This window comes from Phyllobates terribilis, unplaced genomic scaffold, assembly GCF_046119375.1.
Source record: "Phyllobates terribilis strain yellow unplaced genomic scaffold, ASM4611937v1 Scaffold_9__5_contigs__length_417890890, whole genome shotgun sequence".
Lineage (NCBI taxonomy): Eukaryota > Metazoa > Chordata > Amphibia > Anura > Dendrobatidae > Phyllobates > Phyllobates terribilis.
Genome location: NW_027362769.1, coordinates 19,373,790 through 19,390,527, shown reverse-complemented (window position 1 = coordinate 19,390,527; position 16,738 = coordinate 19,373,790).

Genomic DNA, 16,738 nt, shown 5'->3' with positions numbered 1-16,738 from the left:
TGAGGAAGCAAGTGCGATTTGGGTGACACCTTTGAGGGCTGGAGTATTTGTGATGTTGAAGTTGATGTGGAGGAGAGCCCACTTAAAGGAGCACTTGATATCCGTTGAAGCACCTGCTGTTTTTGTGCCTCATCTGGAATTTGTAGCGATTGGCGTGGCCGTAAGAAAGGGATCTTATCACATTGTCCGCTAAAAGAAGTAGACATTTTAGTTTGGCTGGAAGATGGTCTTTCTTCTGCAGATGTTACTGTTGCTTTAACACCTACCCCACGGACACAACCTTTTTTCCCCTTCCCAACACGCCTATTCCCCTTTCCACCAGCAGCAGGCCTTTTTCCACTCATTTTGGTGGTTAACTAATTCACAACTCTGGAGTTGTTTGCACAAAAAAACAATGGATGGTAACCGAGCAGAGCTGAGTGGCCAAACTGTGGTATTAGGCCAAAACTATTGGCTGGGTTAGATGCAGAAAAAAATTATTTTGAATTTGCAACCTGATGGAGGTCAGTATAGATGGACTAATACAAATAGTCCCACACACTGCTAGAAGCCCAAATATTTTTTCAGAGGTACTGTAGATACAGATAAAAATTATTTTTAATTTGCAACCTGATGGAGGTCAGTATAGATGGACTAATAGACCAAGTCCCACACACTGCTAGAAGCCCAAATATTTTTTCAGAGCTAGATGCAGAAAAAAATTATTTTTAATTTGCATCCTGATGGAGGTCAGTATAGATGGACTAATAGACCAAGTCCCACACACCGCTAGAAGCCCAACTATTTTTTCAGAGCTAGATGCAGAAAAAAATTATATTCAATTTGCAACCTGATGGAGGTCAGTATAGATGGACTAATAGACCAAGTCCCACACACTGCTAGAAGCCCAAATATTTTTTCAGAGCTAGATGCAGAAAAAAATTATTTTTAATTTGCAACCTGATGGAGGTCAGTATAGATGGACTAATAGACCAAGTCCCACACACTGCTAGAAGCCCAAATATTTTTTCAGAGCTAGATGCAGAAAAAAATTATTTTTAATTTGCAACCTGATGGAGGTCAGTATAGATGGACTAATAGACCAAGTCCCACACACTGCTAGAAGCCCAAATATTTTTTCAGAGCTAGATGCAGAAAAAAATTATTTTTAATTTGCAACCTGATGGAGGTCAGTATAGATGGACTAATAGACCAAGTCCCACACACTGCTAGAAGCCCAAATATTTTTTCAGAGCTAGATGCAGAAAAAAATTATTTTTAATTTGCAACCTGATGGAGGTCAGTATAGATGGACTAATAGACCAAGTCCCACACACCGCTAGAAGCCCAAATATTTTTTCAGAGCTAGATGCAGAAAAAAATTATATTCAATTTGCAACCTGCTGGAGGTCAGTATAGAAGGACTAATAGAACAAGTCCCACACACTGCTAGAAGCCCAAATATTTTTTCAGAGCTAAATGAAGAAAAAAATTATTTTTAATTTGCAACCTGATGGAGGTCAGTATAGATGGACTAATAGACCAAGTCCCACACACTGCTAGAAGCCCAAATATTTTTTCAGAGCTAGATGCAGAAAAAAATTATATTCAGTTTGCAACCTGATGGAGGTCAGTATAGATGGACTAATAGAATGATGCTATGCCCAAAAGATTTTACTTCACTAGGTGCAGTAAAAAAATTGGTATTCTATACACAGGTGTTATATCTTGCAACACAGATAGGCTACTCCACTGACTAACACACTCTGCAATAGGCCAAAAAGGATTAGCTTTGCTAGATTCAGCCAAATGCTGTGAAAAAAACTTGCACAGCACTGGCACAGACCTGCCTGGCAAAAACTGATAGGAACTCATGTAACCTAGTCCTGAAAAGGACTCCAATTACAATTAGTCTTTACTCCCACAACCTATCTATTTAAGAGCACAGACCTCCCTGATAAAAGTCGTAGGAAATGCTGTAACCTAGTCCTTAAAAGGACTGCAATCACAACTATTCCCTACTCCCAAGCTATCTGTATATTTGTGCGAAAATTGGCTTGAAATTAACAAGGTATAGCGCACACAGCAACAGCGGTGCCGTCTAACACGCAGCTGCAGCAGTGAGAAAATGGTGGCGACGGGGAAAATGGCTTGGTCTTATAGGGCAAGGACATGTGACATACACTGCCAATGACACATGCCCTTGCTTGTGTGAAAAAAAGCACTTCGCTCCGTGTGTGCGCTGCTGATAGGCTGACAGATTGCACCTCCCCACTGCAAATGCGGGAAAGAGAAAAAAAAATGGAGATCTTCATTGTTCCTGCAGAGATCCATCCCCTGCCCCTCCCCCCACCCCGCTGTACACTCAAACTGCGTATTAACATTAATTTTCATCATTACTGAGAAAAAATCCAGTTATGATTTTGGTGCACGAACAGTTATCGAACATAACCTCGAACAGCCGAATTTTTCTCAAATTGTTCGTGTTCGCCGTCCGGCTCGAACACCGCCCAAAACAGCTCGAATTTGAGATTGGCGAACAGTTCGAGTAGAACAACGCTCATCTCTACTCCCAACCTGTTACAAAAGCCACGCCAAAAACGAGCCACGAACTGAGGTCCCCTATCGGAAACAATGTCGGTAGGAACAAAAGCCTTAGCGAGTGTCTTAGCGCAGGGCAGTTTGATGAAAGGAACCTAGTGACACATCTTGCTAAAACGGTCCACGACCACCCAGATGACAGAGAAACCCTCAGAGGCAGGAAGGTCAGTAATAAAATCCATATCAAGATTCGTCCAAGGTGCACTAGGAACCTCCAGAGGGCAAAGCAACCCCGCAGCAGGAGCATGTGAAGACTTAGATCTAGCACACAGAGTACATTGACGCACCCACTTAATGACTTCCTCCTGCCACCTAGGCCACCAAAACTGCGACCTACAAGTCTCTTGGTCTCAGAAATTCCTGGATGACCTGCCAACCGAGACTCATGACACTCCACAAACAAATCTCTCCTAAAGTTCCTAGGCACAAACAACCTCCCATGGGGAGTGTTAGACGGGGCATCCTCCTGGGCCTTCAGAATCCCATCTTCCAAAATGGAGTCCAATGCTGCTATCACAACACCTTCCTGTAAAATGCTCTCCTCCTCCTCGTTACCAACCATGGGAGAAAAGCTGCGAGATAAAGCATCAGCTTTTACATTCTTGGTACCCGGGATGTAGGTAACAGAAAAATTAAACCGCGAAAAAAAAAGTGCCCACCTAGCCTGACGGGCATTCAAGCGCTTGGCAGCATCAAGATAGATCAGATTCTTATGATCAGTGAAAACCTGAATGGGAAATTTAGCACCTTCCAAGAGATGACGCCAATGTTCAAATGCGAGTTTAATAGCCAGCAATTCCCGATTACCAACATCGTAATTAAGTTCGGTCTCAGAAAATTTTTTTGAAAAAAAAGCACAGGGATGTACTCTATCCTTGTTTTCCTGAGACAAAACAGCACCGACCCCCACCGAAGAAGCATCAACCTCGACCAAAAAAGGCTTGGTCTCATCAGGCTGCATAAGGATGGGGGCAGAACTGAACCTCTCCTTGAGATACACAAAAACTTTAATGGCCTCCGTAGTCCACTGAACCGTATTCGCACCTTTACTGGTGAGATCGGTCAGCGGCTTAACAATTAAAGAAAAATTCTTAATGAATTTTCTGTAATAATTGGCGAAACCCAAAAATCTCTGTATTGATTTCAAACCAATAGGCCTAGGCCATTCCTGCACCGACTGAACCTTCACCGGGTCCATCTCAAAGCCCTTGCTGGAGATAATGTAGCCCAAAAAACTAATTCTCTGCACAGCGAACTCACATTTCTCCAGCTTAGCAAAAAGTGAATTGTCACTTAACAACTGCAATACCCCACGTATGCTCTGCCAATGAGACTCCAGATCTGGCGAATAAATCAAAATGTCATCCAAATACACCACCACATTCTTACCGATCAACGGTCTTAGGATGTCATTAATAAGGCTCTGAAAAAACGCTTGTGCATTGGTAAGACCAAAAGGCATAACCAGATTCTCAAAATGACCCACCGCAGTGTTAAAAGCAGTTTTCCATTCATCACCTTCCTTCATTCGTAACAAATTGTATGCCCCCCGGAGATCAATTTTAGAGAACCATTTGGCCCCCACTAACTGGTTGAACAAGTCAGGAATTAATGTCAGTGGGTAGGAATTGCGTAGGGTAATTTTATTAATTTCGCGAAAGTCCAGACATGGACGTAAACCGCCGTCCTTTTTTTTTACAAAAAAAATCCAACAGCCACAGGAGACTTAGAAGGTCTAATGTGACCGGCGGCCAAGCTTGTCTGTATGTATTCCTCCAAGGCCTTTCTCTCAGGGATAGTCAGATTAAATAAGCGACTCTTGGGAAGAGTAGCTCCAGGGACAAACTCAATGGTGCAATCATAGTCCCTATGAGGAGGCAAAACTTGCGACTCCTCCTCAGAAAAAAAACTTCCAAAAATCCTGAATAGGTACAGGTAATTCCCCTTTTTCCACAGCAGCAATGCAACCGTTACAACATTTATCATGACACTTAGGACTCCAAGACTTAATTTCATGGGTAGACCAGTCCAGTACATGATTGTGCAATTTTAACCAAGGTAACCCCAAAACCACTGGAGAAGGAAAATTATTTAATACCGCCAAATCCAAATTCTCTTGGTGAATACCATTAATGATGAGGGAAAATTCAAAAACCTTGTGAGTAATACATTTCAAAGGAGAGCCATCAACAGCAACCACAGAAATAGGAGATGACAAAGGTTTGGATTCTAATTTAAATTTTTCCAAAAATCCCTTATCAATCACATTGAGTGTAGAACTACAATCCACAAATACTCGAAATTCAATCAACTCCTCCTGAAATGAGGTGCTCCCAGAAAGAAATACCCCCTTTGAGTTTAAACAAGTTATACGGGCGTAACTGACCTTTTTTTTTCTTTGCTCAAACGAAGCACACAGTTCTTAATAAAGTGGTCAGATTTACCGCAATAAAAACATAATCCCTTAGCAAACCTGCGGTCTTTTTCCTGAGAATGGGGTGATGTCGCCCCATCTCCATCGGTTCTCTACTTTCCGAGCAGACCCTCTAAAAACTAGGAGCTGCCATAGCAGTAGATTTCTCTTCATTAATCCTAGCATGCAGTCTCCTGTCCACACGTATAGCTAATTGCATTGCCTCCTGCAAGATTCCAGGTGTTGGGAAGGCAATCAGCAGATCCTTAACCCTTTCACCTAGACCAGCAAGAAACATACATTTTAATGCCGAGTCATTCCATTCCATTTCAGCCGACCATCTTCTGAAGTATGTACAATAATTTTCCACATCACCTGACCCCTGCTTCAAACATCTTAATTCAGTTTCAGCAGATGAGACTCGATCAGGATCATCATACAACAACCCCATAGCAGAAAAAAAATCTTCCACTGATCTAAAACACGGATCATTAGGTTGGAGAGAAAAGGCCCATCCCTGTGGTTCTTTGCGCAAAAGTGACATTATGAACTCAATGCGCTGTGATTCATTCCCAGAGGATCTGGGTCTTAAACAAAAATATAATAAACAAGCGTTTTTAAAGGAAAAAAAATCTTGCTGTTTACCATAAAAAAAATCTGGCAGTCCTACCTTCGGTTCCACAAAATGCGCTCCAGGACAGCTACTTACGTGTTGCTGGAGCTCGGCCACCTCCAAAGACAGTCCCTGTAGGCGTTGAGCCAAGTCCTTAACCGACACCATGCTGATATCTGGATTTCTTTCCTTGGAGTGTTTTATCTTTGTTTTGGGCTGGACTTACTGTTATGAACTGCTACAAGCACTAAGGAAAGATAGGAAAACTGTCCCTACAATAGGACTAAGCTGAATCCCTACGATGCAGCGGGGGACCTGTTCCTTGTGAACAGACCCGCCTAAGTCCTCGGCTAGTCTGAACGCAGACCTATAGATATAAGGGAGGGGTCCCTACAAGAACTAAGGACTGGGATATAGATGGACACCTCCTAGCTGAAATTGTAGCATAGCAAAGACAAACAAACAAAAAGTACTAGTGGTTGTTAGAACTCTCCTGTTGGTTTTTTTCTAGTTTGCTGGTCACATGACCTTTTTTGCCTATTTAATCCGGCTCCGCCCTCCTGGCCTTGCTGGACTTCATTGTAATTTCTACTCTTGAGCTAGCTTGGTGCTCTGTTACCTTTCTCTGTTAGTTTTGCTAGGTCTTCTGACCTCTATGTTCTATGTTGTGTGTTTGTCTTTTACTGCTACAATTTCTGCTAGGAGGTGTCCAACTTTATCCTAGTCCCAAGTTCTTGTAGGGATCCCTCCCTTGCATCTATAGGTCTTCGTACAGACTAGCTGAGGACTTTAGCGGGTCTGATAGCAGGATCAGGTTCCCCGTTACATCGTAGGGATCCAGTTTAGTTATATTGTAGGGACAGATCTCCTGTCTTTCCTTAGTGCTTGTAGCAGATCATAACAGTAAGTCCAGCCCAAAAAAAAAAAAATAAAAAATTTATTCTCTAAGGAAAGACCTCCAGTTTCCATCATGGTCTCGGTTCAAGATTTGGCTCAACGCTTGCAGGGACTCTCTCTGGAGGTGACCGAGCTCCAACAACACATGAGTAGCTGTTCTGGAGCACATTTTGTGGAGCCAAAGGTACGTCTGCCTGATCTATTTTTTGGTGAACAACAAGATTTTTTTTCTTTTAAAAATGCTTGTTTATTGTATTTTCGTTTAAGACCCAGATCCTCTGGTGATGAATCACAGCGCATAGGGTTCATAATGTCACTTTTGCGCAAAGATCCTCAGGGATGGGCCTTTTCTCTCCAACCTAGTGATCCGTGCTTTAGATCATTGGATAGTTTTTTTTCTGCTTTGGGTTTGTTGTACGATGATCCTGATCGTGTCTCTTCTGCTGCGTCTGAATTTAGACATCTGAGGCAGGGATCAGGTAATGTGGAAAACTATTGTTCTCACTTCCGTCTGTGGTCTGCCCAGGTGGGGTGGAACGATTCAGCTTTGAAAAGTTTGTTTCTTGCAGGACTAGGTGAAAGGGTTAAGGATTTGCTGATTGCTTATCCCACACCTGGAAACTTGCAGGAGGCAATGCAATTAGCTATACGGGTGGACAGGAGACTGCGTGCAAGGGTTAATGAGAGTAAATCCTCTGCCATGTCTGCTCCGAGTCTTGAGAGGGTCTGTGCTGACAAAGAAGAGCCGATGGAGATTGGGGCGATGGCACCCCGCTCTCAGGAAAAAGACCGCAGGCTTTCCGGAGGTTTGTGCTTCTATTGCGGAAATTCTGGTCATTTCATTAAGAACTGTGTGCTTCGTATGAACAAAGAGAAAAAAATGGTCAGTCATGCACGTATAGCCTGTTTAAATACTAAGGGAGTATTCCTATCTGCTACTACCGCTGCTCAGGAAGAATTAATTGAATTTCGGGTATTTGTGGATTGTGGTTCTACTCTGAATGTGATTGATGGGGGATTCTTGGAAAAACTTAAATTAAAACCTAAACCTTTGTCATCCCCTATTGCTGTGGTTTCTGTTGATGGCTCTCCCTTGAAGAGTGTTACTCACAAGGTCTGTGAATTTCCCCTCACTATTAATGGTATTCATCAAGAGAATTTGGATTTGGTAGTATTAAATAATTTGCCTTCTCCAGTAATTTTGGGGTTGCCCTGGTTAAAATTGCACAATCCTGTACTGGATTGGTCTACCCATGAAATTAAGTCCTGGAGCCCTAAATGTTATGGCAAGTGTTGTAACGGACGTATTGCTGCGGTGGAAAAAGGGGAATTACCTGTACCTATTCAGGATTTTTGGAGAGTTTTTTCTGAGGAGGAGTCACAAATTTTGCCTCCCCATAGAGACTATGATTGTACCATTGAATTTGTCCCTGGAGCGACTCTTCCTAAAAGTCGTTTATTTAATCTTACTATTCCTGAGAGAAAGGCTTTGGAGGAATACATACAGACAAGCTTGGCCGCTGGTCACATTAGGCCTTCCAAGTCTCCTGTGGCTGTTGGATTTTTTTTTGTAAAAAAAAAAGATGGCGGTTTACGTCCTTGTCTGGACTTTCGTGAGATTAATAAAATTACTGTACGCAATCCTTACCCACTGCCATTGATTCCTGATTTGTTTAACCAGTTAGTGGGGGCCAAGTGGTTCTCTAAAATTGATCTCCGGGGGGCATACAATTTGTTGCGCATGAAGGAGGGTGATGAATGGAAGACTGCTTTTAACACTCCTGTGGGTCATTTTGAGAATCTGGTTATGCCTTTTGGTCTTACCAATGCTCCAGCATTTTTTCAGAATCTTATTAATGACATCCTTAGACCTTTGATCGGCAAAAATGTGGTTGTGTATTTGGATGACATTCTGATTTTTTCATCTGATCTGGAGTCTCATTGGCGGAGCGTACGTGAGGTATTACAGTTATTAATGGACAATTCGCTTTTTGCTAAGCTAGAGAAATGTGAGTTCGCTGTACAGAGAATTAGTTTTTTGTGTTACATTATCTCCAGTGAAGGTTTTGAGATGGACCCGGTTAAAGTTCAAGCTGTGCAGGAATGGCCTAGGCCTATTGGTTTGAAATCGATACAGAGGTTTTTGGGTTTCGCCAATTATTACAGAAATTCTTAAAAAAAATTTCTATTATTGTCAAACCGCTGACCGATCTCACCGGGAAAGGTGCTAATGCGGTTCAGTGGACTTCTGAGGCCATTGAAGCTTTTGTGTTTCTAAAGGAGAGGTTCACCTCTGCTCCCATCCTTATGCAGCCTGATGTGACTAAGCCGTTTTTGGTTGAGGTTGATGCTTCTTCTGTGGGGGTCAGTGCGGTGTGGTCTCAGGAAAGCAAGGATGGAGTACATCCCTGTGCCTTTTTTTCAAAAAAATTTTCTGAGACTGAACTTAATTACGATATTGGTAATCGGGAATTGCTGGCTATTAAACTCGCATTTGAACACTGGCGTCATCTCTTGGAAGGTGCTGAATTTCCCATTCAGGTTTTCACTGACCATAAAAATCTGATCTATCTTGATGCTGCCAAGCGCTTGAATGGCCGTCAGGCTAGGTGGGCACTTTTTTTCTCGCGGTTTAATTTTTCCGTTACTTACATCCCGGGTACCAAGAATGTTAAAGCGGATTCTTTGTCTCGCAGCTTTTCTCCCATGGTCAGTGCTGAGGAGGAGGAGGAGAGCATTTTACAAGAAGGTGTTGTGATTGCTGCTTTGGACTCCATTTTGGAGGATGAGATTCTTAAAGCTCAGGAGAATGCCCCATCTAACACTCCCCATGGGAGGTTGTTTGTGCCTAGGACCTATAGGAGAGATTTGTTTGCTGAGTGTCATGAGTCCCGGTTGGCAGGTCATCCAGGAATTTCTGAGACCAAGAGACTTGTGGGTCGCAGTTTTTGGTGGCCTGGATGGCAGAAGGAAGTCATTAAGTGGGTGCGTCAATGTACTGTGTGTGCTAGATCTAAGTCTTCGCATGCTCCTGCTGCGGGGTTGCTTTGCCCTCTGGAGGTTCCTAGTGCACATTGGACACTTCTGGCTATGGACTTTATTACTGACCTTCCCCCCTCTGAAGGTTTCACGGTCATCTGGGTGGTCGTGGACCGTTTTAGCAAGATGTGTCACTTGGTTCCCTTCATCAAACTGCCTTGCGCTAAGACACTCGCTAAGGCCTTTGTCAAGGAAATTGTCAGACTACATGGCATTCCTACTGACATTGTTTCTGATAGGGGACCTCAGTTCGTGGCTCGTTTTTGGTGTGCCTTTTGTGACAGGTTGGGAGTTCATTTGTCGTTTTCATCCGGAGATCATCCTGATTCTAATGGCCAGACAGAAAGAAAGAACCAGGATGTTGAGCAGTTCTTGCGTTGCTTTGTGGCAGACAATGAAGAGGGGTGGTCTGAGTTTCTGCCACTTGCTGAATTTGCTCTTAACAACCATACATCCTCTTCTGCTGGGTGTTCGCCTTTTTTTAGTTGTTCTGGGAGACATCCGTCTTTTGGGTCATTCTCCAAATTGGTATCGGCTGTGCCTGAGGAGGAGAGTTTTTCCGGTGATTTGGAGAGAGTTTGGATGGATGTGCGTGATAATCTTCAGGAGGCTAACAAAAAATCTAAGAGGTACTTTGATAGGAAACGGCAAGAGGTTTCGTTTGCTATTGGTGACATGGTTTGGTTGTCCTCTAAGAATCTGCGATTGAGGATTCCTTCTAAAAAATTGGGTCCCAAGTTTGTAGGGCCCTTTAAGGTGCTTCAGATAGTTAACCAATCTGCTGTTAGGTTGGAGGTTCCTACCTCCTGGAAGATTAATCCGGTGTTTCATGTTTCTCTGTTGAAAAGAGCTGATGTGTCGGTTGGTGACGCCTCTGCCACTGTTCCTCCGGTGGTGGAGGACGGGGAATATGAAATTTCCCGCATTGTACTCTAAGAATCTGCGATTGAGGATTCCTTCTAAAAAATTGGGTCCCAAGTTTGTAGGGCCCTTTAAGGTGCTTCAGATAGTTAACCAATCTGCTGTTAGGTTGGAGGTTCCTACCTCCTGGAAGATTAATCCGGTGTTTCATGTTTCTCTGTTGAAAAGAGCTGATGTGTCGGTTGGTGACGCCTCTGCCACTGTTCCTCCGGTGGTGGAGGACGGGGAATATGAAATTTCCCGCATCCTAAATTCTAGACGGCATAGAGGGAGTTTGCAGTATCTCGTCGCTTGGAAGGGTTTCGGACCCGAGGATACCTCATGGGTGAGGGCGGATGATGTTTCTGCTTCCAGACTTGTCAGAGCGTTTCACAGGAGGTTTCCTGATAAGCCCGGGCCTAGGGGATCCGGAGGATCCTCTTAGAAGAGGGGGTACTGTTAGAACTCTCCTGTTGTTTTTTCTCTAGTTTGCTGGTCACATGACCTTTTTTGCCTATTTAATCCGGCTCCGCGCTCCTGGCCTTGCTGGACTTCATTGTAATTTCTACTCTTGAGCTAGCTTGGTGCTCTGTTACCTTTCTCTGTTAGTTTTGCTAGGTCTTCTGACCTCTATGTTCTATGTTGTGTGTTTGTCTTTTACTGCTACAATTTCTGCTAGGAGGTGTCCAACTTTATCCCAGTCCCTAGTTCTTGTAGGGATCCCTCCCTTGCATCTATAGGTCTTCGTACAGACTAGCTGAGGACTTTAGCGGGTCTGATCGCAGGATCAGGTTCCCCGTTACATCGTAGGGATCCAGTTTAGTTCTATTGTAGGGACAGATCTCCTGTCTTTCCTTAGTGCTTGTAGCAGATCATAACAGTGGTCCAAGGACCAAGCAAACTACAGAGTTAGGTACAAAGGCACCTGGCTAGCTTGAGAGTAAATGAAACACTGAAGTCCAGCAAGGCCAGAAGGGCAGAGCTGGATTATATAGGCAGAAAGTCATGTGACCAACAAAATAGAAAAAAGACTAACAGGAGGGTTCTAACAGTTACACACTGGCCTTGGTAACCTGGAGTCTTGAACAACTCTGAGTAAACCTTGAAGACTGCACCCCACTGGGTCCTAGAATTATTATCTGCGCCATCCCCTGCACTACACTGCACAGCAACATCTACCTCATTAATCATCACTGCATTGCCCTGGAGCTTAGCTCTACCTGTTGTGAGCTGAACCAACTGTGCTCCGTCACCATCAGCTCCAGAGGATCTGGGACTGAGTATGGATACCTCACTGCCGAAGCAGCCATGAGGTAGTGGCCAGCTTCGGCCTCCTTCAAACTAAAAGGCCCCATTTCAAGTGCAAGCAGTGCATATTTGTCCTGGTGTGCCTTATACATAAGATTAAGCGCATATACCAAAACATTACCTGTGCCCTCCCCAGTGCATTTAGTGGGAAGGAGAGCCTATTCCGCTGTAGTGTGTGCATGCCAAACCCGTGTTCATGGTACATGCGAAGATGCCTCCCACCTTGCACCTGTCGTTGCAGACTAGCAACTATCCCCATTCAAGTCCTTGTCCCAGGGCAGTGTTCAATTGTACCTCTCCCATTCCTTGCAATGCAAGCGCAAGTATGCGGCCTGCCACCCACCCACCCCCAGGCTGCAATACCATACTGCTTGCTTGCACTTTAAATTGGGCCTTTTAGGCATGTGGAGGCGGAATCTGGCCACCACGCCATGGCTGTGTCGGCGGCATGGTATCCATACTCAGTCCCCAGCCACCTGGTGGCCGGGCGTCCCCACTTGCTCCCCAGCCTCCAGGGGGTGGCCGGGTGTCCATACTCGGTCCCCAGCCACCCCTATTTGTCCCGGTAACCTTTCCCACACTTTTCTTAGCCTGGCCTGCTTTAGGGCAGCATTGGCCGAGCCCACCGGACTATCAGACTCCTCCAGTGGGCCCTGGCTTCTCCATCAGGGGAGTTGAGAGTGCCAAGGTGAGGAGCATGATGAGGATGATAGAAGTTAGCATCTGCTTTGTTTTGTTGTAATGCAAGCGCATGTATGTAGTAGCGGCTAGGCCTGAGGTGGTCAGCATTTTGGCGCATATCCTACCTCCTCTGAGGATTGCTGGATGTTTTCCTGCCTCTATCCAAGTTCTATGACTCCTGTTAAAACAAAGCTTCAGGTGATAAATGATGGATGAGGTAGTGGCAAAGGAGAAAGAGCAGGAGGAACAGGGACCATTCACATCAATATCAGACCAGTCAACCAGATATGTCTTGTAGGATATGTTTCTGTAACAAAAGGAGCGGTTCGGCTACACAGTTATAGGGCATACAGTGAGTGCAATGCCTACCAAAAATTTCGAGGCACTCCAATGCCCCTTGGAAATGACATGGAGGTCAGAGGGCGCTAACTAAACCTTTTTTTCCATTTATAGCAACTGGGTCTCCTGTGCACTGTTGGCCTAAGCAGTGAATGGAAGGCTTTCCAAAAATTATGAGGAACTGCAATGCCCCTTACAAGAGCCATGTGTGGCACGCCAGGGGTCTGATCACCACAGTAATAGAGATATTACGTCGGAGAGCAAGTGGGAGGTTTCCTTGTCAGGATCCCTTAAACATGCAACATCCTCCTGCCCCAGTCCTGGGAGGGGAGAATTCTGCCCTTATAAACTTGATCTGGGGCGGGGTTGAGTGAGTCAGAGAACAGAGAACAGTCAGAGTCAGAGTGAGACCAAGGGAAAGTAACAGCAAGGAGCTCTGTAGGAGCTAGGAGCTAAAGATCGGGGGCTGGAAGCTGAGCAGAGCTCGCCCTGGCAGAAGACAATAGGAACCGGACACAGGAGTCCGAGGCTGTGAGGACTTATATATCCAGCAGCAGAAACCAGCCGGCAGGGGATTTCAGGTCCTCTGGCCATAGAAGCCCGGAGGCTCAGTCACAAGCAAGGGACCAGCACCGCCGTCGTGGAGCGGAGGCTAACAGAAGGCCCCAAGTCACCAGCCATACGGGTGAGCACTACACGGTACACTCAGGGACGTGGGCTACTTCTACCCGCTTACAGCAAGGTAGCCAGGAAGAGTGCAGACAGACGGGGAGGCCTACAACTCCACCTGGCCAGGGGAACTCCTGCTTGCTCACAGACTGACCAGGCCTCTTATGCTAGCCAGTACTCCCGGGAGGGTCTACCTTATAATCATCAGTAAAGACCCTGAACTGCACTGAAAAGACTCTGAGTCATTCCTGCTGCGCTCGTGCACCATAACCCCCATCATCCACACTCACTGCCCTGAGGCTATACTCCTCCCGTGGGGAGTTATCCCATTCTCTGCTGCGCACACAACACCAGCCTCAGCAGTCTGCCTCGCAGCGGTGTTACTCCCTGTCCGCAATCCACGGGTGGCGCAGTCGGACAATTAACCTCAAAACCTAAGAAAGACTGCCACTGGTTTGACCAGCCTGAGCCACGGGACCGGGTCACCGCCACGGAGACTACAGACCCCAGAGACCCGGCACCGGGTATCCCACACACGTGTACACACGGCCCAGGGGGCGCGTCACATGCAGTACAGCATATTACAAACATAAGTCCCTTTATTGGGGAGTGGGTCTCCCATAGTATTTGCTTATGCCTTGCAAGCAAAAGCTGCCATAAATTAGGACGGAGCAACTTGCAATGCCCCTTACAAGAGCCATGCAGTACAGCATATTACAAACATAAGTCCCATTATTGGGGAGTCGGTCTCCCATAGTATTTGCTTATGCCTTGCAAGCAAAAGCTGCCAAAAATTAGGACGGAGCAACTTGCAATGCCCCTTACAAGAGCCATGCAGTACAGCATATTACAAACATAAGTCCCATTATTGGGGAGTGGGTCTCCCATAGTATTTGCTTATGCCTTGCAAGCAAAAGCTGCCATAAATTAGGACGGAGCAACTTGCAATGCCCCTTACAAGAGCCATGCAGTACAGCATATTACAAACATAAGTCCCATTATTGGGGAGTCGGTCTCCCATAGTATTTGCTTATGCCTTGCAAGCAAAAGCTGACAAAAATTAGGACGGAGCAACTTGCAATGCCCCTTACAAGAGCCATGCAGTATAGCATATTACAAACATAAGTCCCATTATTGGGGAGTGGGTCTCCCATAGTATTTGCTTATGCCTTGCAAGCAAAAGCTTCCAAAAATTAGGACGGAGCAACTTGCAATGCCCCTTACAAGAGCCATGCAGTACAGCATATTACAAACATAAGTCCCATTATTGGGGAGTGGGTCTCCCATAGTATTTGCTTATGCTTTCCAAGCAAAATCTGCCAAAAATTAGGATGGAGCAACTTGCAATGCCCCCTTACAAGAGCCATGCAGTACAGCATATTACAAACATAAGTCCCATTATTGGGGAGTGGGTGTCCCATAGTATTTGCTTATGCCTTGCAAGCAAAAGCTGCCAAAAATTAGGACGGAGCAACTTGCAATGCCCCTTACAAGAGCCATGCAGTACAGCATATTACAAACATAAGTCTCATTATTGGGGAGTGGGTCTCCCATAGTATTTGCTTATGCTTTCCAAGCAAAAGCTGCCAAAAATTAGGACGGAGCAACTTGCAATGCCCCTTACAAGAGCCATGCAGTACAGCATATTACAAACATAAGTACCATTATTGGGGAGTGGGTGTCCCATAGTATTTGCTTATGCCTTGCAAGCAAAAGCTGCCAAAAATAAGGACGGAGGAACTTTCAATGTTGGCACCCTGGTGGTATAGTGGTGGTGGAGGCTGAGGATAGGGAGAAGAAGATAAAACAGCCGAAATGAGGAAGCGTATACCCATGTGTGGGTGTGAAGCGGTGCATGTGAATACACCTCCCGAAATAGCACAGTGGATTTGACTTTATGTTACTCTGCTGTCATTTGGTGGAGATGAGAAGTCTGGCCCAATCCAGCCCTTGTTCATTTTGATAAGGGTCAGTTTGTCAGCATTGTCAGTTGACAGGCGAGTGCGCTTATCAGTTATAATTCCCCCAGCGGCACTAAAAACACGCTCCGATAACACGCTAGCGGCAGGGCAGGCCAGGACCTCCAAGGTGTACAGAGCGAGTTCATTCCAAGTGTCCAGCTTGGATACCCAATAATTAAAAGGCACAGAGGAATCACGGAGGACGCTGGTACGGTCGGCAAGGTACTCCCTCACCATCTTTTGAAACTTTCCACTCCTTGTGAGAGTACCCTGCGCCTCAGGGCCTGTAAGCTGGGCGAGTGTCAGAAAACTGTCCCAGAACGTTGACAGTGTTCCCCTACCTCTGCTGGATTGGAGTTGCATCTCTCTCGCCTGTACGCCTTGGTTGGGCAACGAACTGTGACCTCTGCCGCTAGCGTGCTCAGATGGGAATTTTTTTAAGAGTTCTGCAGCAAGGGCCTTCTGGTACTGCCCCATTTTTGTAGACCTCTCCACCTCAGGAATAAGAGAGTGAAAGTTCTCCTTGTAGCGGGGGTCTACAAGTGTCACCAACCAGTAATGACTGTCACCCAACATTTTGACAACGCGAGGGTCACGGTTAAGGCAGCATAACATAAAGTCAGCCATGCGTGCCAGACAGGTAACAGGCAAGATTTCCGTGTCCTCACCAAGATGACGACTGACCATGCTCTCCTCCTCCTGCTCCTCCTCCTCTTCCTCCTCCCCCCTGTCCTCAGGCCACCCACGCTGAACCGATGGTATGACACTTGTACAGGTACTACCGTCTACAACGCATGATAGCAGCTCCTGTTCTTCCTCCTCCTCCTCCTCTCCCTCATTGTCCCCCAATGCACGTTGGGATGAGATGAGGCTGGGCTGTGTGTAATCGCCCGCTACGGCTTCATGATCCATCTCATCATACTCTGGCTGCAATGCCTCCTCTTTAATTCTCTGCAGAGAGCGTTGCAAAAGACAGACAAGTGGGATGCTGACACTAATGATGGCGTCATCGCCACTCACCATCTTGGTGGCCTCCTCAAAGTTTGTCAGGATGGTACATATGTCAGACATCCGGGTCCACTCCAGAGGTCTTATGTGTGGAGTCTGACCTGAATATCGACGGCCTTGTTGCAGCTGGTACTCCACAACTGCTCTCTTCTGCTCACAAATACTTTGCAACATGTGGAGGGTAGAGTGTGCCGGACGCTGCAAACGCTGCTCCAAAACAGCAAGGGCGGCGGAAGCTGTAGCCGACTTGCGAAAATTAGCTGACAGGCGGCGTACTTTCACGAGCAGATCTGGCAACTCGGGGTACGATTTAAGAAACCGCTGAACCAC